Source organism: Microcaecilia unicolor, chromosome 6, assembly GCF_901765095.1.
Source record: "Microcaecilia unicolor chromosome 6, aMicUni1.1, whole genome shotgun sequence".
In the NCBI taxonomy this organism is placed as follows: Eukaryota; Metazoa; Chordata; class Amphibia; order Gymnophiona; family Siphonopidae; genus Microcaecilia; species Microcaecilia unicolor.
In genome coordinates, this window is record NC_044036.1 from 85331958 (window position 1) to 85355050 (window position 23093).

Below are 23093 nucleotides of genomic sequence, written 5' to 3' on the forward strand. Positions count from 1 at the left end.
TCCCAAGATTTTGATAATTAAACTGAACCAAGAATATTATAATGCCTCTGTATTGCTCCTTGGTGCAACCTCACCTGAGTATTGCGTTCAATTCTGGTCATCGTATCTCAAAAAAGATATAATGGAATTAGAAAAAGTTAAAAGAAGAGCAATCAAAAGAATAAAGGGGATGGAACTCCTCAAATATGAGGAAAGACTAAAGAGGTTAGCGCTCTTTAGCTTGTAAAAGAGAAAGCTGAGGGGGGATATGATTGAGGTATACAAAATCCTGAGTAGTGTAGAATGGGTAGAAGTGAATGGATTTTTCACTCTTTCAAAAAGTAGAAAGATCAGAGACATGAAAATACTTTTAAAACAAACAGGAGAAAATATTTTTTCACTCGAAGGTTAAGCTCTGGAACTCATTGCCAGAAGGTGTGGTAACGGTGGTCAGCATATCTGGGTTTAAAAAAGGTTTGAAGAAGTTCCTGAAGGAAAAGGCCATAGTCTGTTATCGAGATGGAAATGTGGGAAGCCACTGGTTGCCCTGGGATTAGTAGAATGGAATGTTGCTACTAACCGCGCTTCTGCCAGGTACTGCTGCTACTGCTGGAAGCAGGATAATGGGTTAGACGGACCACTGGTCTGACCCAGTATGGCTATTCTTATGTTATTAACATCATGATTATCCCACAACAATCCTGTAGAAATGCAGCACTGGAAATCCTATCTTTAAATATTAAGGGACCCTTTCACAGAGCAGCGGTAAGCCCAATTTGTACTGGTGGTAGTTCCAGCTCTGGAATGCGACATTTGCCGCAGTAGGGGAAATAGCTATTTTCCAGCATGGCACTAACCCGGCGGTAATCGGGCAGCACCATGCGATACCCAGTCACCACAGGGTTAGCATGGGAGCCCTTAATGCCACCTCAATGGGTGGTGTTAAGTGCACCCCCTGCATGGTCACGCAGTAAGTGATATCTTACCGCATGGCCATTTTTTTTTTAAAAAGCTGTGGTAAAAAGGGGCACAGTGCATAGCAAAAACAGACCCTGCCAATAGCGCAGGGCCCTTTTTACCAGAGTTTGGTAATAGGACCCCTAAATGTTGCTGTGTGGGGGCTTGTATGCCCATCCTTCATGCAGGTAAAAGTATGCATCGATGATTCTTTGAATTTGTGCAGCTCTCATGACATACTATTTGCTTTGATTACATCAGCTCTTTGCTGCCTCCTCAAAAGCTGATGCCCTAGGTGGCTGCTTAGTCCTATCTGGATAGGGCTAAGGTGCTCTGCAGAGATAATCAGTGGCCCTATCCCCAAGATTCTATAAAGAGTGCCCAAATATGGGCATAATCCAAAGCAATGCCTGCAATCTAGTTGATTAACGAGCCAATTAGCAACAACTGGATGCAATCAATTATTGATGTTAATTTGTACCAATTAGGGACTGCATGCTATTCTATAAGCCTGGGCTCCCAAATCCCATAGCGTTCAACCCAAAAGAGGGTGTGGCCATGGGAGTGCCATGGGCAGGTCAGGTGTTTGCAAAAGATGTGTGCAGTTTATGGAATTCTGTGGATCTGTTCTAACCCGCCTGTCAGGATTTACAACAGGCTTCAGCTGGCATAAGTCCATGTGCCTAACGTTGGATATGGGAATGCTATTTTATAAAGGATGCACATTTTGGAGTGCCCTTGAAAGAATAATGCTGAGAGCTGGTTTTTCAAGCTGCCTATTTTTCAGTGCCATGTACTGAATCAAGTACTAAGCGGATTGTGCTGCTGAAATCCCTGGCTAGCTGAGGTGAAGGGAAGTATCTGGATAATGACATTCCACCTTTGAATACTGGACCCACTTTCTTTAAATTTATTACTAATATGGTAGGGTCATTTCCTCTGAACACAACTTATGGGGGTTGCCACAAGTATGGTGGTACAGCACTTCACAGAACCAGGACACTGTACCAGTGATTTCACAGTGAGAATACTGAAAGGTAACTTTAAAACCATACAAGAACGTAAGACCTTTGAAGTCAGAATGATTGAATATTTTAACACCCAACAGAAAGGACTTAACAAGGATCTGGGGTTCCTGGCCCATTATAAACCATAAAGCTGTATGTCTCTGTTGATCACCCCACTCCTCACCTATCCACACCCATCCTGTTAGAATATCAGTTATATGCTTTGATGTCCCCATGCATACCTTCTACCCACCCCCATCCTCCCACCCTGTCAGACTGTCATAGTAATGCTTGAATGTTTTCACTTATATACACTGTCAGCTAGCACATTTGCTTATTTCCGATCTGACGAAGAAGGGCAACCTTCGAAAGCTAATCAAGAAATGTATTATGTCCAATAAAAAAGGTATCATCTTATTTTCTTTTCCATGTTTTATTTTGTTTGATTTCTATTGATAACCTATAGCAGGCCATGAATGGAATGATTTGCCAGTGCTGCCCTTAGCCATCCCAAATTAATGAAGGGTAAGGTGACTACCCAGGACCACAGCTGCCCTAACCATTAGGCTACTTCTCAACCCCTTTACTGCCAATCAATATTTCAAACTCCATACAAAATTCCTCAGAGCTGGAGTTACGAATCAGAAAAATTCCAATTAGCCAACAAAAGCCACGTTCTCAATATATAAGTGCTGTGTGAGAGAGACATTCCAATCTGAGGCTTTTAAGTGGGTTCCAGAATATCTTCCATTGTAGCTATTAATATTTTGTATAAAGGTACTAAAATAGTTGCCAAACGTTGGTGTATTTTTTTTCTGTTTGAGTTATTTGATTTCTTGGGATTTACTAACCACCATTATGAAGAGATTCACCCAAGGCGGTGTACAGCATTGTCTGTCTCTTTCCTTTAAAGAGGATACTTCAATATTTTCTGTACCTTACTTCTGTCTGCTGTGTTCTCCTGCTCCCCTCTTCTTGACTGCCTTTCCCAATTCCTCCTCCTCATTCTCTTATGGACCCTTCTCCATTAACATCCTGAATTCTCTCCCTAATCCAGAATCCTCTCATCCCCATTCCTTTCCCACCACTCCTAATCTTCTGTCCCTTACAATCAACTTTCCCCTTTCCTCTCCCTCCCTAGCTCCTCTCCTCATTATTATTATTAAAATGTACTATACTGCTTTAGCTGACAGGCAGGACAAAGCAGGGTACAGACTATGTTAAAAGTAAGAAATAAACTACACACAAAAAAAAAAAAGATGCAAAAAGGATTCAATTCATTATCACAGAAAATCAGTCACAGCAAATAAATCAAATGTAAAAATTGCAGGATTGTGATCAAGGCCTAGCAGGCCCCACCCGAACTACATGCTGTAAGCTTGTTGAAATAACCAAGTCTTAATAGCAGACAAAGCATTTTAGATGTCATTGTGATATGTTGAAACCAGAGGCATAGCTAAAGGGGGTGCAAGGGCAGTGGCCACTCCTCCAAACAAATACTGAATAAAATGGTGCTTATGGAGATAAACCTTTCAGCTGCATATTGACACCTCTTTTACAAAAAGTCTGCTACCCCTGTCATCAAAACCTGGCTAAATTTCTGGTTGAAACTCTTTGTTTAGTGTGCGGCGGCAGCTAAGAAAGCAAATAGAATGTTAGGAATTATTAAGGAATGGCAAACAAAAACAAGAATGCTATAATGCCTTTATATTGCTCCATGGTGCAACTGCACCTCAAATGCTGTGTGCAATTCTGGTTACCATATCTCAAAAAAAGATATAGCGGAATTAGAAAAGGTACAGAGAAGGGTGACAAAAATGATAAAGAGGATGGGATGACCTCCCTATGAGGAAAGGCTAAAGTGGCTAGGGTTCTTCAGCCTGGAGAAGAGACAGCTGAGGGGAGGTATGATAGAGGCCTATGAAATACTGAGTGGTGTGGAATGGGTAGACATGAATTGCTCGTTTACGCTTTCCAAAAATACTAGGACTAGGAGGCACACAATGAAGCTACTAAGTAGTAAATTTAAAACAAACCAGAGAAAATATTTCTTCACTAAACGTGTAATTAAACCCTGGAATTCATTGCCAGAGAAAGTGGTAAAAGCTTACCAAGGTTTAAGAAAAGTTTGGATAATTTCCTAAAAAACAAGTCCATAAGCCATTATTAAATGGACTTGACAAAATCCACTGCTTATTTCCAGGATAAGCAGCATAAAATCTATTTTACAGTTTTGGGCTCTTGCCAGGTACTTGTAACCTGGATTGGCCACTGTTGTAAACAGGATACTGGACATTCAGTCTTTCTCAGTATGGCAACACATATATTATGTTATGAACGATGATCCCCAGTCACTCCTGCCTGTGCTGGCTCCAATCTCAAAATAGTTGTCACAACCATGCCTTGGAGTTCTAGATCTATTTTTAATCCATCTTGTAAACCATGTTTCTGCTCCTACAAAAAGCAATAAAATTAAGACGCATGCTTCCATTGTAATTTTGTACAAAGCTGTCTTTTTTTTTTTAATTTTTAAATAAGACAGTCTACCTCTATTGGCTATTCTGTCACAGCAATGCTGGTTTTCTATTCCATTAAAAGAAAAACATAGTGCAGTAAATTGCACACAGAGGACAGATCCATGAATACTGTAACAAACATGGATCACATATTTATCCTCAACAAGCCAAATTCTTTGAGAAAACAGAAACCAGTCAAGAAAGCAAATGTACTGATTCTCTAGGGTTTAAGCTTTTTCTTAATAGTTTTCTTAACTTATTAACTTCACAAAAAATATGTTCTTTATGTGACAGTGAGGGAAGATCCACTAGAAGGTGGAAAACTCAAGCACCCCACGGTAAAAACAACAGTGTGCAAAAAGTGGGAGTACGACCAAGGAAACCAGACACTGGAAGACGTTCTTAAATAAAAAGACTTTATTAAAGATTTGAAGACTCGACACGTCGTGTTTCGGCCGTCAGGCCTGCATCAGGAGTTCAAAAACTGATATCGTATTTGTTGGCAAGACTGACCTGCCGTGCAGAGTGCTACGGAGCAATGGCGATGGAAATGCACTGAGAATTTTTCAGCAGTCTCTTATACGGAGAGTTGCTATGGAGTGATAGGGTTAAATCTTCAAAAATGGCTTGGTAGTCTTAAAAAAGACTGTTTTGAGAAAATTCGTCAAAAGCGCTGCTCGCACTATCTGTAATGTAATCCGTATAAGAGACTGCTGAAAAATTCTCAGTGCATTTCCATCGCCATTGCTCCGTAGCACTCTGCACGGCAGGTCAGTCTTGCCAACAAATACGATATCAGTTTTTGAACTCCTGATGCAGGCCTGACGGCCGAAACACGACGTGTCGAGTCTTCAAATCTTTAATAAAGTCTTTTTATTTAAGAACGTCTTCCAGTGTCTGGTTTCCTTGGTCGTACTCCCACTTTTTGCACACTTTATGTGACAGTGTCAGATATATCTGTTGGTATTTGATAGATGGTATCTCCAAAAAGAATGCAACAGAAGTGTCATATGTTGGCTTTCACTCTGGCACCAGCACCACAGGGGCGTTCTCTTTCCAAACGGTTTTCCATTCTGGGCAGGTATATGGAAACACATGCAAATATGCCTGGTTAAACTGTGTAGTGATAAATGTACTGAACCAGTAAATTACACAGAAATGGCCTAGTAACTGTAGAGAAATTAAAAAGTCTCAATTTTTAGTCTAACGTCAATTGGAGATAACTCTAAAGCTTTGTATTGGGTGTACTGGTTCAGATAAGCATCTCCACTTTACTAGCCATACATTAATAGAAGCTTCTTATCTGTTTGGCATATTCAAGGTCATCAATTCATAGATCCAAACAGCACTGTTACTTTTAATTATGTTTAAATGCAAATTTTGGCCTACGCTATTTAACTGGGTATTGCATATGTGAAATATTTTAAATATTTAATATGGGGCCATTATTGTAGATAAGCAGAAAATCTATATCTGAATTCTCCTTCAGTGGATGCAATACTGGGCTGCTGAGGAAGTATGTTCCTCCTTTGAGGGCTGGCAGCTGAATGTGGCTTGGATACTTCTAGTTGATTCAAGAATGGTGGCTGTATGTTTGAAAAGGAAAAAAGATCTCTTATCCAACCTTCTGTAGCTAGGAGATACATATGCCTTTTTACATAGATGTCAAAAGATCGGATATCATCAGGAGAAACTGTGCCTAATGACGATCTGCTGCCTTACCTGGAACTTTCTTGCTGCCCAGATCTGTAATTACACCTTGCACTGGTACCAAGGGCTGCAGGGACCCTTGGAGGTGGGTGTGTGAGGATCAAGAAGTAGCAAACTGGAATGGACTGTAAAAAAAGAATAATGATAACTTCACATGCTCAGAAGGATTAATCATTCTGTATTTTCTGTATCTAAGAATGTAAGGATTTATACAACACATTGGAGTAAAACCCCAAGGTAAATGGGTTTATTTTTGTCTCACATGCCTACTGTGAAAGAGTAGATGATATCTTCACAGTCTGTATGTATTTTCACAGTATATTAAAATGCTACAAACCACAATAAAATGCCATATAAATCAAATCAAAAGACATAACACTGCTGGTGCTTTCAAAACTCAAAGTATACACACTCTGTGCAGTCCATTATTTGTCCTCACCCAGCTTCACCAACACTGCTCTTTGTGCAGTATAATGAAATCCAACAATCCTGCTTTGTGCATACCAGCAGTTAGCAATGCATCAAGTTGGGGCTCCTTTCCACCCTTCCCCTTCCAGGAGGAGTCCATTTGCTGCTGGTGAAAGAGGCAGAATGGAGGAGACTTCCGATTACCCCACTCCCTGAATGAATCCTGATGCTGCAGAATGGATTCTCTCATGAGGTAGCTGCCTGGCATGCCAAATGTCGGCACAACATATGGCTGTAAATGGTGGCGCTGCAAGCATTTTCAAAATTCACCAGCTGGGTGTGCCCATCTCATAATCATAAGATTAGCACTCTAACACCACAGGTTTTAAAAAGTTTACAGGGCAGCACTACAGCAGCACACAGTGTGGACATTTAGTATCCTGGTATGGATGCTGATGGATGATGACCTTTGATCTACACTACTTCCAATTCTCTGTCTCCAAGTTCTCTGCCTCATGCCTTCATCCACTAGGGATCCTCAAACTCTTTTCTCTCTTTGGTTTATTACAAAGAACAAAACAAACTGTGATATAGAACAGGACTGCATCTTAAAGTTCTGTTAATGATGACAACCTAAAATATTAGGCTTCCTTGCATTTTTCTCCCTCTCCATTCAGACGTGACCGATCATTCAGCCATTTAAGGCTGCCCATCAAAAGGAACGATGAAATGCAAAGAAAAAAATTCAAATACTTCTTACCAGCAATGTTATGCCACATCTATAACATATAGTGTGTGTATGCTTTAAAATGTATACAAATTCAGTATTTTTAATTTTACGAGGTCATGATTGGTTGAAAAGCTGGTCAAATGACCAAGAGTAGACTGCACTATTGCCTAAATACAAATTCAGAAGGTGATGCAAAAGGACAATACATCCGTGCCCATATGTTAACCTTCACTGGTCTGATGAAATGGCAGATGCAGCAGCATCTGGATTTGGTGAAAGCAAATACACATTTAAATAAAAAATAAATAGTGATTAATTATTTTGGATAATAGCTGTAAAATCTTGCCACCGGGACAGTAAAGCCTTTGGCTCCAAGTACTATATTCTGCAATCCCAGTTTTCTGTCTCCCGGTCACTGTTTTACTGATATTATCTTCACTCACTATTTATACTTACATTCATACAATAACTCAGATAAAAGAAATAAAAAAAAATCCTGATTGGATAATATACTTTTCGTCTATGTTATAACTATTATGGAATTAATTCTGCCCATCTGGGATTAACAGACTCATAGTACAGGAGACATGTGAGCCATCTACTTCCTGCATCCCGGAGTAGCTACATTCCAAAAGCATTTTAGTGTAAGCATAGACTTTCACTGTATATGGAAAAGTTAGAAGATTGCTTTAGCCCTACTTGAAACATATGCCCTTCTCAATTGTTTATATATATAAGTGTACCGCTACAGTATTAAAAGGTGAAATACACTTAAAACCCTGTTATAACATTACTTAGTGGGCTACACCGAAGCTCTGTACATTCCTTATTATCTTTTTAATTAAAAACAGGGGTACTGGCTCTTAGGAATCCATTACCTAGAGCAAGATACATGTTTAATTATTATTCCTCAGATAACATTGTTGCTTAGCTGTAACAGACGTTCTCTGAATGCAACCACTGAAAGCATATGGATAAAATCATCTGACGGTACCAGTCACAGAACACATTTCCAGAGCTTTCTAGGAAAGGACATTCCAAGAATGTGCAGCCAGTCCCATGCCTGATGCAATGTGCCTCAAGTCTGTAGTGAAGCAAATAAAGTCAACTTGGAAAGAGGAGGGACGGGAAGGCCTGTGCGACAGGTAAACTGCCGTCTTCAGAGAACATCTCTTACAGGTAAGCAACTTTGCTTCCTCTGAAGACAAGCAGTTCAGAGAGACAAAGGAATCTCTAGCAACGGTCCACCTTCACAAAAAAGAGGGAAACTATCATCAACCTGACAACAAAGAAAACTGTTTTTATTTTCAGAAGGGGGAGGATAGATATTAGAGCCCTATTTTTTTTAATCATAAAAATGAGTCAACAAAAGCTGAAGTTGGGCTATAACTCCAGATAAGTCACTGAATAAAAAAGTGCCCAAACTTGCTGTCATGCTGAAAGTGAATAGCCAAATAGTAATGTAGCATGAATGGGTGGAATGAACTCCAGGTCAGAACTACGCAAATTCTTTCTTTAGAGGTTGACCTTAGGTGGGGCCTCTGAAGCAGCCATAGTACTAATGTGGACATGCAATTGTGAGGTCAAACCTGCTTGGGCAGAAATGATATACAATCTATAATCTAATTAGATAAAGGGGATCATTTTTAAAGCACTTAGATTTACAAAGTTAGACAGTAACCTATAGAACTTTGTAAGTCTAAATGCTGTGAAAGTACAACTCAAAGTCATCTTTCACACAGTAATCTTAGGCTAGTTGGAAAAAAAGAGAACGAAATCTGGGTGGAGATCTTTTATCTACTCTACATAATGGGTGATGGCTGTCTTGTAAATCAAAGTGTGAAGAGCTTACTGGCAAGTGGACTTTAAAAAAAAATGTTGGTGGTCACTGAAATGTGATTAATGCAGAACCATGTCTGGGCTATACTTATACTTGTTCAGGAAGGGCAGCTCAGGATGAAAGGCAGGTGGTGTGGCTCTAGCCCCTAAATTCTATATATGGCTCCTAGTATTATGCACTATTTCTACATCGATTTGTTTGGTGCAGGAAAACATTATAATGAAAGCAAGGTGCCAACACTGCCCAAAAACAGCAGATCCGCATGGAACTACACTTACATGCCCTGTAACAGAATAGCATGTTTTTGCGCAGATTGAAAAGGGGGTGTAATGATTGGAGGGTTGTGGCAGGTCAGGGCATTCCCTTAAAAATGTGTGCACTGTTATAGCATTCAGGGGATCAGCACCTAACATGGGTGTAGATTCCGGTGCTATGCACTATTCTTATAAAGAGTCCTCATCTCAGATCGCCCTTTCTAGAATACCATTCAACGCTGATTTTTTTTTTTTTTGGTGCCATATACTAAATCTAGCCCTAAATGTAAAAAATATCAAAGCAACAGAATTACAGGGCTTACAGATAAGGAGGTCGCTCTGTGGGTTAATCCAGATAAAGGGAATGGGCCATCTATCTACACTAGTGTGATATACAGACTTTATTAGGGTACTCACTAAATTTATTTATGCAAAACTGTGTTGAAGGCTTTGATGAAATCTGAGTACATCACATCTAGCACTCTCCTTTGATCCAACTCTCTGGCCCCTCTAAGGCCAATCTCCATAAAAGGATGAAGGTGAAAAAGGATAGACTCAGGAGTAATCGAAGGAAAGGGTGGTGGATGTGTAGAACAGCCTCCAGGTGGAGGTAGTGGAAATAAAGACTGTAGCTGAATTCAAGAGAGCATGGAATAAGCATAGAGAATCTCTAAGGGAAAGGAAGGAATCGCAGTCAGTATCGACGAGCAGACTCAGTAGGAAGAATGGACTATGTGCTGTCATTTTCTTTGTTTCTGCATTTGACTGATTAAAATGGAAATCTATTACAACCTTACGCAGAAACTGTGATGGTGAAATTTATAGTTTAAGTTATTAAGGCTTGAGGTTATCAGACTGTGTGCCTAAGTTATGGTTCAGAGGTTCAAATAGGACTTTCATCAGCTGTGTTAATATCACATTCAGTTCCTATAATATAGTAGTGTGTGACTTGATGGAAGGATTTAACTAAATCAAGATCCAAATGAATCTTACAACTGAAGGTTGATAGAAATCAATCTTTCTTCTATGTATGTGCCAACTGCTGCACTGAGGTATATTCTGAATTAGTTTTGAATACAGACTGAAATGTGGATAAAGTATTCAAGCTGTTTTTGTATAGAGCAGGAAAAGTCTAGGTTTTGCCTTCACACCACACGGCAAATTTCTTCATAGAATTCAGAAATTCTTGAGACAACAGCTCAGAGAGACCACAAAACATAATACTTTGTTCTCAACATCCAAGCATTAAAAACAAGGGAATGGAGATTCGGGTAAACTGCCGTGGCTCTTGATACAAGGTTTAGAAAAATGTTCAATTTGATTCCTTACTGGATATATAAATCTCAAATAACTGGAAATCACAGTTGTCTTCACCTAGAGGCACCTAAGGAATTCAAAGTCACCTGCTTGCTTCTAAGTTTTATTAAGAGTTTTTGCCACTAGAGGGATCAGAGGATATAGAAGACCTTTTCCTAAACTGAGTTTGACAGAACAACTGGAATTCATAGCTGTCCTTCATACAGTTCTAGATCCAACAATTTTTTTTTCTGCTGTCAGAATCTTGGACCTAGAATCTACAGCAGAGGAAGTAAGGCAGAGGCACCCATCATACTAGGCCACCCTGAGGATCTGGGCCTTACAACCTCAACAGTTCATAAAATTCTCATAGCCCATCTCCATATGAGATATTCAATGGACTTTTAATTCTCAGTGTATCAAGTCACTCGAGGACTCCAGAAATGAATCTGAGTGACAGAGAAGCTCAGAGACTGTTTTCATGGCACTCTGATTTAAATTTGACCAAGAGTGTACCCGTCCACATTCAACCACACTTCACTGGATTCATCCACAAATGAATCCATGCTGGGTTAAAGAGCTTATCTAAATGGACTTGACCACTAGTGGCTCTAAGAAAATAAGTCTACAAATCAATTTTCCGTATGGTAGGGCAAGTCACATCATCTTGGATGGAAATATGTTTCAGAGATTCTTGACTTCAACATCTCCTGGAGGTGAAGCCTTAGTCCAAGACAAGTACCTAAAAGGATCTAAAGTACTGTATAAATATCTTGTTTTGATGTTATCTTCAAAGAGAGGAATAGTGAGTGAAGTAAAATTTGCTGACACAAGATGTTAAATCACAAGAGGACTGTGAGAAAGTACAAGAAGAACTTACAAGACTGGGCATCCAAATGTCAGATGAAATTTGATATGAGCAAGTGTAAAGTGATGAACTCAGGACAGAGCAACATAACCTACAGCAACATAATGCAAGGTTCCACATTAGGAGTCATCACCCAAGAAAAGGATCTAAGTGTCAATGTCAATAATATGTTAAAATCCTCTCCTTAGTGTGTAAAGAATATCATGTCTCTAGATATTGCTCCTGAATAGTGTGTACAGTTCTGATCATAACATCTCAAAAGAGAAATGGCAGAATTAGAAAAGGTATAGAGAAGGGCGACCAAAATGATAATGGGAATGGAACGAATCCCTTAAATGAAAAGCTAGAGCTTAGGGATCCTTGACTTAAACAAGAGATGGATGAGGGGAGACATGATAGAGGTCTATAAAATAATGAATGGACTGGAAAGGGTAGACATGAATTCCTTGTTTACTCCTTCAAAAAGTACAAGGACTAGGGAGAACACAATGAAGTTAAGTAGTACATTAAAACAAATTGGATAAAATATTTCTTCACTCAATGTATAATTAAGCTCTGGAATCCATTGCCAAAGAATGTGGTAAAAGCTGTTAGTGTAGCAGGGTTTACAAAAGGTTTGAACAAGATCATGGAAGAAAATTCCATAAACTATTATTGAGATGGACTTCATTTGCTCCCTATTCTTGGGATAAGCAACACAGAATCTATTGCTCTTTGGAGATCCTGCCAGGCACTTGTGACCTGATTGACCACTGCTGCAAACAAAATATTGGGCTTGATGGACCATTCATTTGTCCCAGTAAGGTAATGCTTATATACTTATTTTATGTACCAGTAAAAGGCACATCAGCAAACTTTTCCAATGTCTTCAAAAAGATCAGATATAAACAACCAAAAATTTCATTCATCTATAGCCATTACTACTACTACTTATCATTTCTATAGCACTACTAGACGTACCCAGCGCTGTACACTTGAACATGAAGAGACAGTCCCTGCTCGACAGAGCTTACAATCTAATTAGGACAGACAAACAAGAGATAATGGAATATTAAAGTGAGGATGATAAAATAAGGGTTCTGAACAAGTGAACAAGAGTTAGGAGTTAAAAGCAGCATCAAAAAGGTGGGCTTTTAGCTTAGATTTGAAGACGGCCAGAGATGGAGCTTGACGTACTGGCTCAGGAAGTCTATTCCAGGCATAAGGTGCAGCAAGATAAAAGGAATGGAGTCTGGAGTTAGCAGTGGAGGAGAAGAGTGCAGATAAGAGAGATTTACCCAGTGAACGGAGTTCCCGGGGAGGAATGTAGGGAGAGATGAGAGTGGAGAGGTACTGAGGAGCTGCAAAGTGAATACACTATAGGTCAATAAGAGGAGTTTGAACTGTATGTGGAAACGGATAGGAAGCCAGTGAAGTGTCTTGAGGAGAGGGCTAATATGAGCATAATGACACTGGCGGTGGTGGGAGGCGGGGATAGTGCTGGGCAGACTTATATGGTCTGTGCCAGAGCCGGTGGTTGGGAGGCGGGGCTGATGGTTGGGAGGCGGGGATAGTGCTGGGCAGACTTATACGGTCTGTGCCCTGAAGAGCATAGGTACAAATCAAAGTAGGGTATACACAAAAAGTAGCACACATGAGTTGTCTTGTTGGGCAGACGGGATGGACCGTGCAGGTCTTTTTCTGCCGTCATCTACTATGTATGTTACTATGTAGTCGTGCAGCAGAATTTTGAACAGATTGAAGAAGAGAGAGATGGCTATGTGGGAGACCTGTGAGAAGCAAGTTGCAATAGTCTAAGCGAGAGGTGATAAGAGTGTGGATCAGGGTTCTGGTAGTGTGCTCAGAAAGGAAAGGGCGAATTTTGCTGATATTATAGAGAAAGAAATGGCAGGTTTTAGCAGTCTGTTGAATATGTGCAGAGAAGGAGCGGGAGGAGTCGAAGATGACCCCAAGGTTACGAGCTGATGAGACAGGAAGGATGGGAGTGTTATCCACAGAAATAGAGAATGGGGGAGGAGGAGAGGTTGGTTTAGGGGGAAAGATAAGAAGCTCAGCCTTGGTCATGTTTAGTTTGCCAACCTTGCTTGACTCAAAAGTCAAAGCAATTCTTCTTAATCTTCCTGAGTGAGGCAGTCAGTGAATCCTTGCATTCTTTACAAGATGGAGAGTGTTAGACTCTTGTAAGTCTGCCAGAGTGTAATGCAGCATTGTAAGATAACATTTTGAAAGATTTCTCCCATAATGGTTTCAGATATATTCCTTGTGTCCTGGAGGAACTTTTAGGCTTGAGTTCCAGGCTTATTGGAACATTTCAGGGAAATTTGACCACACAGATCATATGGCAGTTGGGTTCAGTCAAATCTGCCTCTCTCTTGTCTTCCCTCTTTCCCCTCCTCACTTTATGGTGTGCCCTTTTTCCCTTATCTCTCCTTCTTTCATCTTTTTTTTAATTGGTTTTTGTAAACTGCATTGAACCCTTTGTTAGGCCCCATGTGGTATATCAAGCATGTGAAATAAATAAATAAATAGATCCTTCAGCTAACTGTCTTTTTATTCACTGGGAGTACACTGTGTGAAGTTTTCCATGCTCTTTTCTATATATCTTGGTAAAGAGGGTGGACAGGTATTGTCACCCAATCATTTAAGGCATTGGGTATGAGGAAGCTAAAAAGGGGTACTAGAAAAGACCCGATCATTTACTTATTAAAGGAAAGGTCACTGGACACTTTCTTTTTGCCTGTGGAGCAGCTAAATACTCTTCTTTAGAACATATCTCATGTGATCCATAATGGGCTGTCATGAATGCTTATCACTCAATTTATACTGGAAATGAGTTCTGAGGGTACACCAATCCACAAGCTGACTTTCAGCAATGAAAACTAGCTCTTAGGGCATCAGATCCAAATGTTGCTGATGGCTTGCAGAGGCTTCCCTTTCAGAAGCTACTTTCTGCAACAGGAAAGGCTATAACACGTGGATTTTTGGATGCTACAGAGTTGAATGAGTTGATGGTGTCTGCCCAATAGGCTACATATTCCTGGTGACTGCTACTGCTATTTGCCTCCTGAATTCTCACTCACAGATTTCTACATTGAAAAGCAGATGGGTCTTAGCAAGAGGACTCTGGGATATCCTTAGGGGAGCTAAAAACTTGAATCTGGACCTCTGGAAACTGGTGAAGGAACGACACTGAATGGTAACACTTTCTTCTATGTGCAGCCACTGTGAGGGGAGCACACTCCAGAATCTTCCTGTTGTTGGAGCCTGCACCAAATACCATCTGGGTCAATTAACCTTCTCCTTCAATAAGCCCTCAGAATAGTTCCTCCTTGGCTCTGTGCTGGAAGTTTCAGAGCCAAATGCACAAGATCTGTCTTGACCTTTGAACTTACACTTAAGGCTTCAGTGCTGAATCAAATTGATAGATCCAGACTTTTTCTTCAGTTCTTTAAGATAAGACAGTAATCTTAGCTTGTGGATATCAATGGGTCTTGGCAACATCTCCAAGCAATAGCTGCAATGGGTATCATCATGATGTTTGCTCACTTATGATAGTCGGTGATATACATCTTCTGCTCTGTACTGTGGGCAAAAACTTGAAGCTGCTGGTTGCACCATCAGAAAAACCAACAACGTAAACTCAAATGGAGAGGGCATTTTTGGAAGACATCCAAAAATGAAAAGAGCACCATCACATCACTGGTCGCCACATCTCAAGAAAGATATAGTGGAATTGGAAAAGGTGCAGCGAAGGGCGACTAAAATGATAGTGGGGATGGGACGACTTCCCTATGAAGAAAGACTAAGGAGGCTAGGGCTTTTCAGCTTGGAGACGAGACGGCTGAGGGGAGACACAATAGAGGTATATAAAATATTGAGTGGAGTGGAACAGGTGGATGTGAAGCGTCTGTTCATGCTTTCCAAAAATACTAGGACTAGGGGGCATGCGATGAAAATACAGTGTAGTAAATTTAAAACAAATAAGAGAAAATGTTTCTTCACCCAACGCGTAATTAAACTCTGGAATTCGTTGCCGGAGAATGTGGTGAAGGCGGTTAGCTTGGCAGAGTTTAAAAAGGGTTTGGACGGTTTCCTAAAGGACAAGTCCATAGACCACTACTAAATGGACTTGGAAAAATCCACAATTTCGGGAATAACATGTATAGAATGTTTGTACGTTTGGGAAGCTGCCAGGTGCCCTTGACCTGGATTGGCCGCTGTCAGGGACAGGATGCTGGGCTTGATGGGCCTTTGGTCTTTTTCCAGTATGGCATTACTTATAAGTACAATATATAAATAAATATTTACAATATATAAATAAAAAGATTTTAACATCTCATAAGTACATGAGATGTTAAAATCTTTTTATTTATATATTGTAAACCACTGATATTTTTGTTATCAAGTTCAAGTTTATTTATTGACTTACTACCCCGCCCATCAAGGGGATGCCTGGGCAGCTTACAGACAACATAGTATAAAGGAGGAGGGAGAAAAGAAGAAGAAAGGGGAGGGGTGGAACTAAAATAATTTATAGGAGATGGGGTAATAAAGGAAGTAGGCTCAGGCTGATCTGGTAAACTTTCCAACCAAGAAGTGGGCCAGAATATTTCCCAGCTCTAGTAAGCCAAAATGAAGATACCTGCAGTGAAACATAAGAACACCCATACTGGGTTAGACCAATGATCCATCTAGCCCAGTATTCTGTTTCCAACAGTGGCCAATCCAGGTCACAAGTATCTGGCAGAAACCCAAATAGAAGCAACATTCTATGCTACCAATCCCAGGGACAGCAGTAGCTTCTCCCATATCTACCTCAATAGCAGAGTATAGACTTTTCCTACAGGAACTTGTCCAAACCTTATCTAAAGTCAGATACACTAACCGCTGTTACCACATCCTCTGGCAATGAGTTCCAGAGCTGCATTACTTATTGAGTGAAAAAATTATTTCCTACTATTTATTTTAAAAGTATTTCCATGTAACTTCATTGAGTGTCCCCTTGTCTTTGTACTCATTCTACACCACTCAGGATTTTGTAGACCTCAATAATATCTCCCCTCAGTTGTTTTGTGGAAAATGAATGAACTAAAGGCTCACTGCATAGCTATAAGAGCTGCTTCAGTCTTCTTTGAAGGTCACTGGAAATGTGTTCCATGTGGGGCCTGTTGGTTGATTTCCCCTAATTTAAACATGACTACAATTAACTGCTTGTCTTCACAGAAAGTATTTTAATGGAGTCTTACCAATGGGTCACATATGCAAAAATGTGCATTGTAGACTCCAGCATTCTGGTAGTTACAACATATTGAACATATTACTGCTAAGCTGTGTGACTCAAATACTAAATCTGAAGAGCAAGACTTACAGGTAAATATAAACCTCAGGGGTGTGGGAACCTGGCATTCCAATTGGCTGACACTATATACTTATAGCCTTTTTACTTCAGAGGTTCTTTATCTCACTGGTAAAGACATTGGAATGTAAATGAAATGCTTATGTCAGCTCTGAGAACATTTTTAAGGAAAAACATTTCTTGAGCTGTAAGTCAGATGTATGATTGGTAGCTAACCACATACTTGGGTCAGCAGAGGTACATAGCAGACGTGAAGTGGAAGGGAAGGTAGCTGCCATTACTGGTACAAAAACCTGCTGGCACATGAATGGTAACAAAAAGCTCAGACTTGGATGACAGGTACACTCCAGCCCTTGCCAAGTGAAGTAACCTGAATTCATTCACAAAGTCACTGGGAAGGGTAGGATAACGATAGAGAAAAATGGCTAAATAGAATATTTGTTTTCTAAAAAATTTCTTTTACTATTGAAAAATCTCAGAAGAAGGTTTAAAATAGTACTAATTATTTCCAATACTGAGCACTTTGTATTAATACTGGTGGGTAAGGGGCCCAAGACAAACTATTGTCAGGTCACTGGTTGCCAGTAAATGTCCTTTTTAACTCTCTATTTGTATATCTTTTTCCAAAATATAAGCATTTAATTAGAGTCACACTGTCAGCTAGAGGGATCGCTAAAATAACTAAAGAATATAAAATGTTTTCTGTTTACAATTTGCTTTTATAGTAAAACAAAATAAAACAGAAACTAGTTTGGCTTTCCTGGAAAAGCCAAGAACAGAAAAGTAGAGCTAGATAGATGCAATACTGTATTAACGTAGGACAGTTTGGTGAATGTGTGGGCAAGCATTTATATTTCAACTGTGTAAATCTCATTAATGTAGACAGAAATTGCAATGGCTCAATAGCATGGACTCTAAAATATGCCTTCAGGATCAGGTCTTTCAAAGTACAACAGGGAATGATTCAGTTACACAAAAATTATTCATAGGCTGACCAGGTCTGTAAGTGGCAAAAAAAAAAAAAGACGGATGGAACGGCAGACCCTATTTCAAACAAAAAAGGAACAACTGAAACTTGAAGTGCCTGTCAAACCTGTTTCAGATGGAGATCATGAAATGAAATGTAGGGTCAAGCTATTAAATGTGAGATTTTGTTTTCTAATGTAGCTGTGGTAACATTTTATCCCTAGGAAAAACATAAATATGAACTAGCATAACGAGGTTGGCCGCTCCAAATGTTTCTATATATATTTTGTAAACTGAGTTTAAGCTGATTCAGTCTAAAAAAGCTATAAAAGCTGGTTACTCTTTAAGGAGTTTATCGCCTGAACATAAAAAGGAAGCTGTTACAGTCTAAGCTCTAGAAAGGCATTTTGGAATGCGAGCATGCAGATGAAAAAAACCCCCCATTTTGGAAGGAGGAATTCAGAGAGCTTTGTATGCAAGAGAAGCACCATCTTGACTTTGTAATATTTGTAGCTATGCAAGATTTTGATGGCTCCAATAGAGGCTTTAAAAGCCTGGCAAAAAAAATAAAGATGTCTCATAATATAGTGGGATCCTTGAAATGAGAAATGCTCAAGTGACCAAAGAGAAATCAGCCTAAGATCAAATGAGCTCTAATACAGCTGGCTATAAATAGGTTCAGATTAGTGTAAGAGGTATTCAAGAAGTTTTTTGTGTAAGGTCCTATTATACGAAATGGAAAACTGCTTTTTTGCAGCCAGTCAAAAGAAACAGGGACACTTCTGACATGCCAGATCTGCTATTTTCTCCCTTCTCGGTAACCAGGGGCTGGAGGTTAAGGTTGCTCTATATATCTGTTCAAGGGCTATTTTTCCCACTAAATAGGAAAGAGTCATTGGCAAAGAACCTTTATATTTTACCAAAACACTTCTATTCAGAAGAATAAAACAAAAACAAAAACAGAACCACCTAATTTTTCCCTCAAGTCAAACCTTGCTCTGATTCAGGGACCTCATAAGATTTCACTAAACCTTAGTCAATTTTTTCCATTCAAGTTAAACTTTCACATTTTGAGATGATATCTGCCAACTATGACTTATTTCTCTGTGAAGGCAATGATTGCTTTTGAAAGAAAGACCATGATTTAAAGAAATATCTAGCAGAAGCTCGAAATGGAGTAAAAGGTTGAGCCGATACATATAAAAATTGATCATAAGCTTAGTAACTCCTGCACCTGGACATTAATTCACATTCATCTCTTGGCTCTTGCCTGCATAGTGTCCTTAGGTAATTATCCAGATATGAAAATACGCACTCCTAGACCAGTCGTTCCACAATTAAAGCTAAAGACTGAAAACATAGAGAATCACTGTCAAAAGTGTTGCCTGCTATTACAAATCTGAAATAAACCTTGCAATGTCTAAGTAAGCGTATGCCTCTTCAGATCTAGATAGCACATTTAAGTCTTCTTGATTCAGGATGGGAAAAACAGCACCTATGATACCTAATGCTGAACCTTTTCTACACCAGAAAGAAGTTTTGTGTCCTCAGGGCCGTCTTTAGGACGCGTCATATCTACTGCACCCTCCTCACTATGACAGGATAAAATGTCACTGCTAACAAAGCTTCTGGGTATATCAAACTGCAAGAATTATAAAATATCTGCCCTGACAACCCTTTTACTTTTCAAATTCAAAGGAATAATCTTAGCTACATTTTGTAAAAAAAAGATTGGGGGGGGGGGGGGGGGGGAAGAGAGGTATGATCAAATTCAATCACCATCTTGTTCCAAACAGAATTCTTTAAGAATAGAGCATTGCCTAAATCCTGTTCGGAGCTCAGAATAAAATTCTTATCAGAGTGGTAATTCGAATATCACTATGTGGAACTGCCAACAAATGAAACCTCGGATTTGATGTAGGCTGACAGGCCAAGCTGAAAAAAAAGCTCATTCTGGGAGGAACAGCCAGGAGATCCAAGATGGCAGGCAGGCACTTTCTGGATTACCTTTGCAAAGATGGGCAAACAAATGGGCGGCCAAAGACAGAAGCCACTGGTTGTTGGTCTTATTGACTCTTTTTGAGGCAGCAAGAAAGCCATTTGAAGCGGAGTCCACTGGAGTTGTCTGCCATTGGGGGGAGGTCTGGAACACTTTCTGGAACCTGAGGTCAGCTTGAGCCCAGATAGGAGCTCCCCACTCAACTGGCAGCAACTAGCTCCCTGGTCAGCATGGATCAGTTCTCGCAGTTGAAGGAATCACAAAGGATCAGTTCAAGGGTTTGACACCAGTGCAGGAAAGTGCACCAGGGGGAGCGGTTTCAGAACAATCAGCTGGTTCAGCTGGAGAGGTGTAGCCTCTAGTCTGTCCAAGAATGAAACAGAAGTAGGCCTCAGTGCTTTGTGTGAAGCCTCACAAATACTGCCTGAAACTTTGTTGGTTAAGCCTACGGAGATGTCTTTGGAGTCAATTTGGCTTTCTATTTTGGACTTAGCCAAGATGATTCTTCTGATTATAAATGTTATGGCTCCCCAGAATAAGAGTTTGGAATCTAGGATAACTAAAAATGAACAGACTCAAGTAAACAGACAATGGGGCTCATTTTCAAAACAAAAAATTGTCCACCCTGCTTTTAGACATTTTGCTCCACAGTTTGTCCAAATTTCAAGGAGGCGTGTTTAGGACTAAAAGATAGACATTTGTCTGCAATAAAGGAACAAAATGAGAGTGTTTAGGGCCAAAATTAAGACTTTTTAGCTAGACCTATTTCAATCACGAATAACTGACCAAAAGGTGCCCTAAATGACCACTGGAGGGATTAAAGCATAACTCCCCTCCCAGCCCCCTACATTGTGACAGTGACAGTACATACCAGGCTCTATGACAGCTTCAGATATGATGGCCATTCCTACTATAGCAGCAAGCAGGTCCCAGGAATAGCCTAGTCGTCAATGAAGTGGACTGCAGAGAAGGGGACCCATGCCCATATCCTACTCTAATCGGTACACTTGTGGTAGAACCTGTAAACCCTCCAAATTACACTAAATACCTACTGAACCTACATATAGGTGACACCTGCAGACATAAGGGCTATTATAGTGATGGACAGTTGGGTACAGTAGGTTTTTGGTGGGGTTGGGGAGATCATCATACAATAAAGAGGGTAACAGTGATGTGTAGATCTGGGACCTTATGTGAAGTCCACTGCAGCCCCCTCCCCCTAGGGTGCACCACTGTTCTGCTAGGATATCTGTATGGCCAGTCTACTAAGAATGCTGGCCTCCCATACATCCCAAAGCTTGTTTTTGTGCATTATTCCCTTGGATTTTTTTTTTTTGAAAATGGTCCATGGCCCTGCAAGATAAACACACTAAGTATAAAAGTATCTAGCAAATGGCCATTTTCGAAATAAAAAGTTGGATGTTTTTCTGGTTTGAAAATGGCCACATTCGCTACTGGATTTAATCAGATTTAGATGTCATATCGAAAATGCCACTTAACATCTCATTGCAAGCTGCTTAATCTGCATGCATAAAAGATATTTCTAAGGTAAAGTTTAAAATTAAAGTTGTAATCTCAGATTTTTAAACTTTCCTCACTCTATAAAGAATTCTCCTAAGGAAATACTACAAAAGTATTGTGTAGAAGTTTTATGCTTAAAATTGGATATTATACCAACTATAGTTCATGCATACTATCTACCTGAGACTACATTTTCTGAAGTATTAAGCTCTGGTGAAATTACTGTAGACTCGTTAGAACTTAAAGAAGGACTATTTAATTCCGGTAATCCTACTGGGACACCGATTGCTACTTTCCTGGAATACAATGCTTAAATATTGCTTTAGACCAGAGATTTTCAAGCCAATCCTCAGGGCACACCCCATCCAGGCAATATTTTCAGGATGTCTCCATTGAATTCAATGGGGATATCCTGAAAACCCCAACTGGTTGGGTGTGCCCCGAGGACTGGGTTAAAAATCTCTGCTTTAGATTAAAAAAAAAAAAAGAATTTTTTTGGGAAGAAAATATTGATTTTCCCTGATGTTTCATGGCATACTCAGAAATGGTGTAAACAATTTCTGTTACTGAGACCTGAGGTGCTGTTTACTAAGCTGTGCAAACTTTTGTAGCGTATGCTAAAAATTAGAACGTGCTGATAGTGACACCCATTATATTCCTATGGGTGCCTCTAGCATTAGTGCATGCTAATTTTTAGCGTGCGCTAAAAGGTTTGCACGCCTACAGTGCGGTTTAGTAACAGTGCCCCTGGTGTCTTAATATGTGAGCCTTTTTATTTAAAGTTTCCTTGTACGTACATTGTGCACCATCAGTCACATAAATATCTATTTTGAAACCTACTCATCTGACTTCATTCCTGGCAGTAAAGGGATTGTTAGGTAACAGCCCCTCTAATGGGTCAGCTAATAGAGTTTAAATTTATATTTGCTCCCTGCAACTTGTCTTGTGGCTTGTAGTTTTCCTTTATTTTTCTTATAAACCTTCATATTTAGTATTGGATCTCCAAGTTATGGACTAGAGCTGAAAGTTTTTTGTGTTTAAATTTACTGTTCTTTTCCTATGACATCTCTCTGTACAAATTTAAAGTTACTTAATTGTTCGCATGCTCCAAGCATATATACGGACTCACCAGGAAGCAGAAGCCTAACAGAGATGGGTGGGGGGAGGGAGGGGAAGAGAACTAAGAGCTAGTTAGTGGATCACTAGACAGTAATTTAGGGGTCCTTTTACTAAGGCGCGCTGATAGGTGATGAATATAAATATTTTCTAAAATACATAAAGCGGTGAAAGCTTCCTACAGCAACATGAGCCTGCACTATGTGACCCAGTGGTGTGACTCTATTCAAATACATATCATTTAAGAAAAAGTTTTCCTATCCATATGTGATGGAAAACACAAACATTTAAACAAGTCAGATTTTTATCTGGATCGCAGCCAGGAATCACAGCTAAACATGAAGGTTAAAGAGGACGGGAAATAGGTGCTTTCATAAAAGCGTTAAGTACAAGGGTAAAACGTGATCATATGCAAGACCTGAAAAACTTCCGATTATTAACTTAATGAAAGAAGGAGTACCTCTGGATTTAAAACCTCAGTGCGGCAAGCGGTCAACCTTATCACAAAAATAATAACGTCAAGAGACAAATTAAAAACAAACAAAAACCTAGCCTTCTCTAACATGGTGG

General features: G+C 39.8%; 1 protein-coding gene across 1 annotated transcript in view; it reads right to left on the bottom strand.

The window, feature by feature from the left end:
• Positions 1-6206: 6206 nt before the first annotated feature.
• Positions 6207-23093, bottom strand: part of ZBTB37 (zinc finger and BTB domain containing 37) — a 54389-nt gene continuing 37502 nt past the window's right edge. Inside the window, exon 6 of the mRNA XM_030205836.1 lies at positions 6207-6294. The gene's annotated coding sequence lies outside the window, so the exon portion shown is untranslated. The remainder of the gene's footprint in view (positions 6295-23093) is intronic.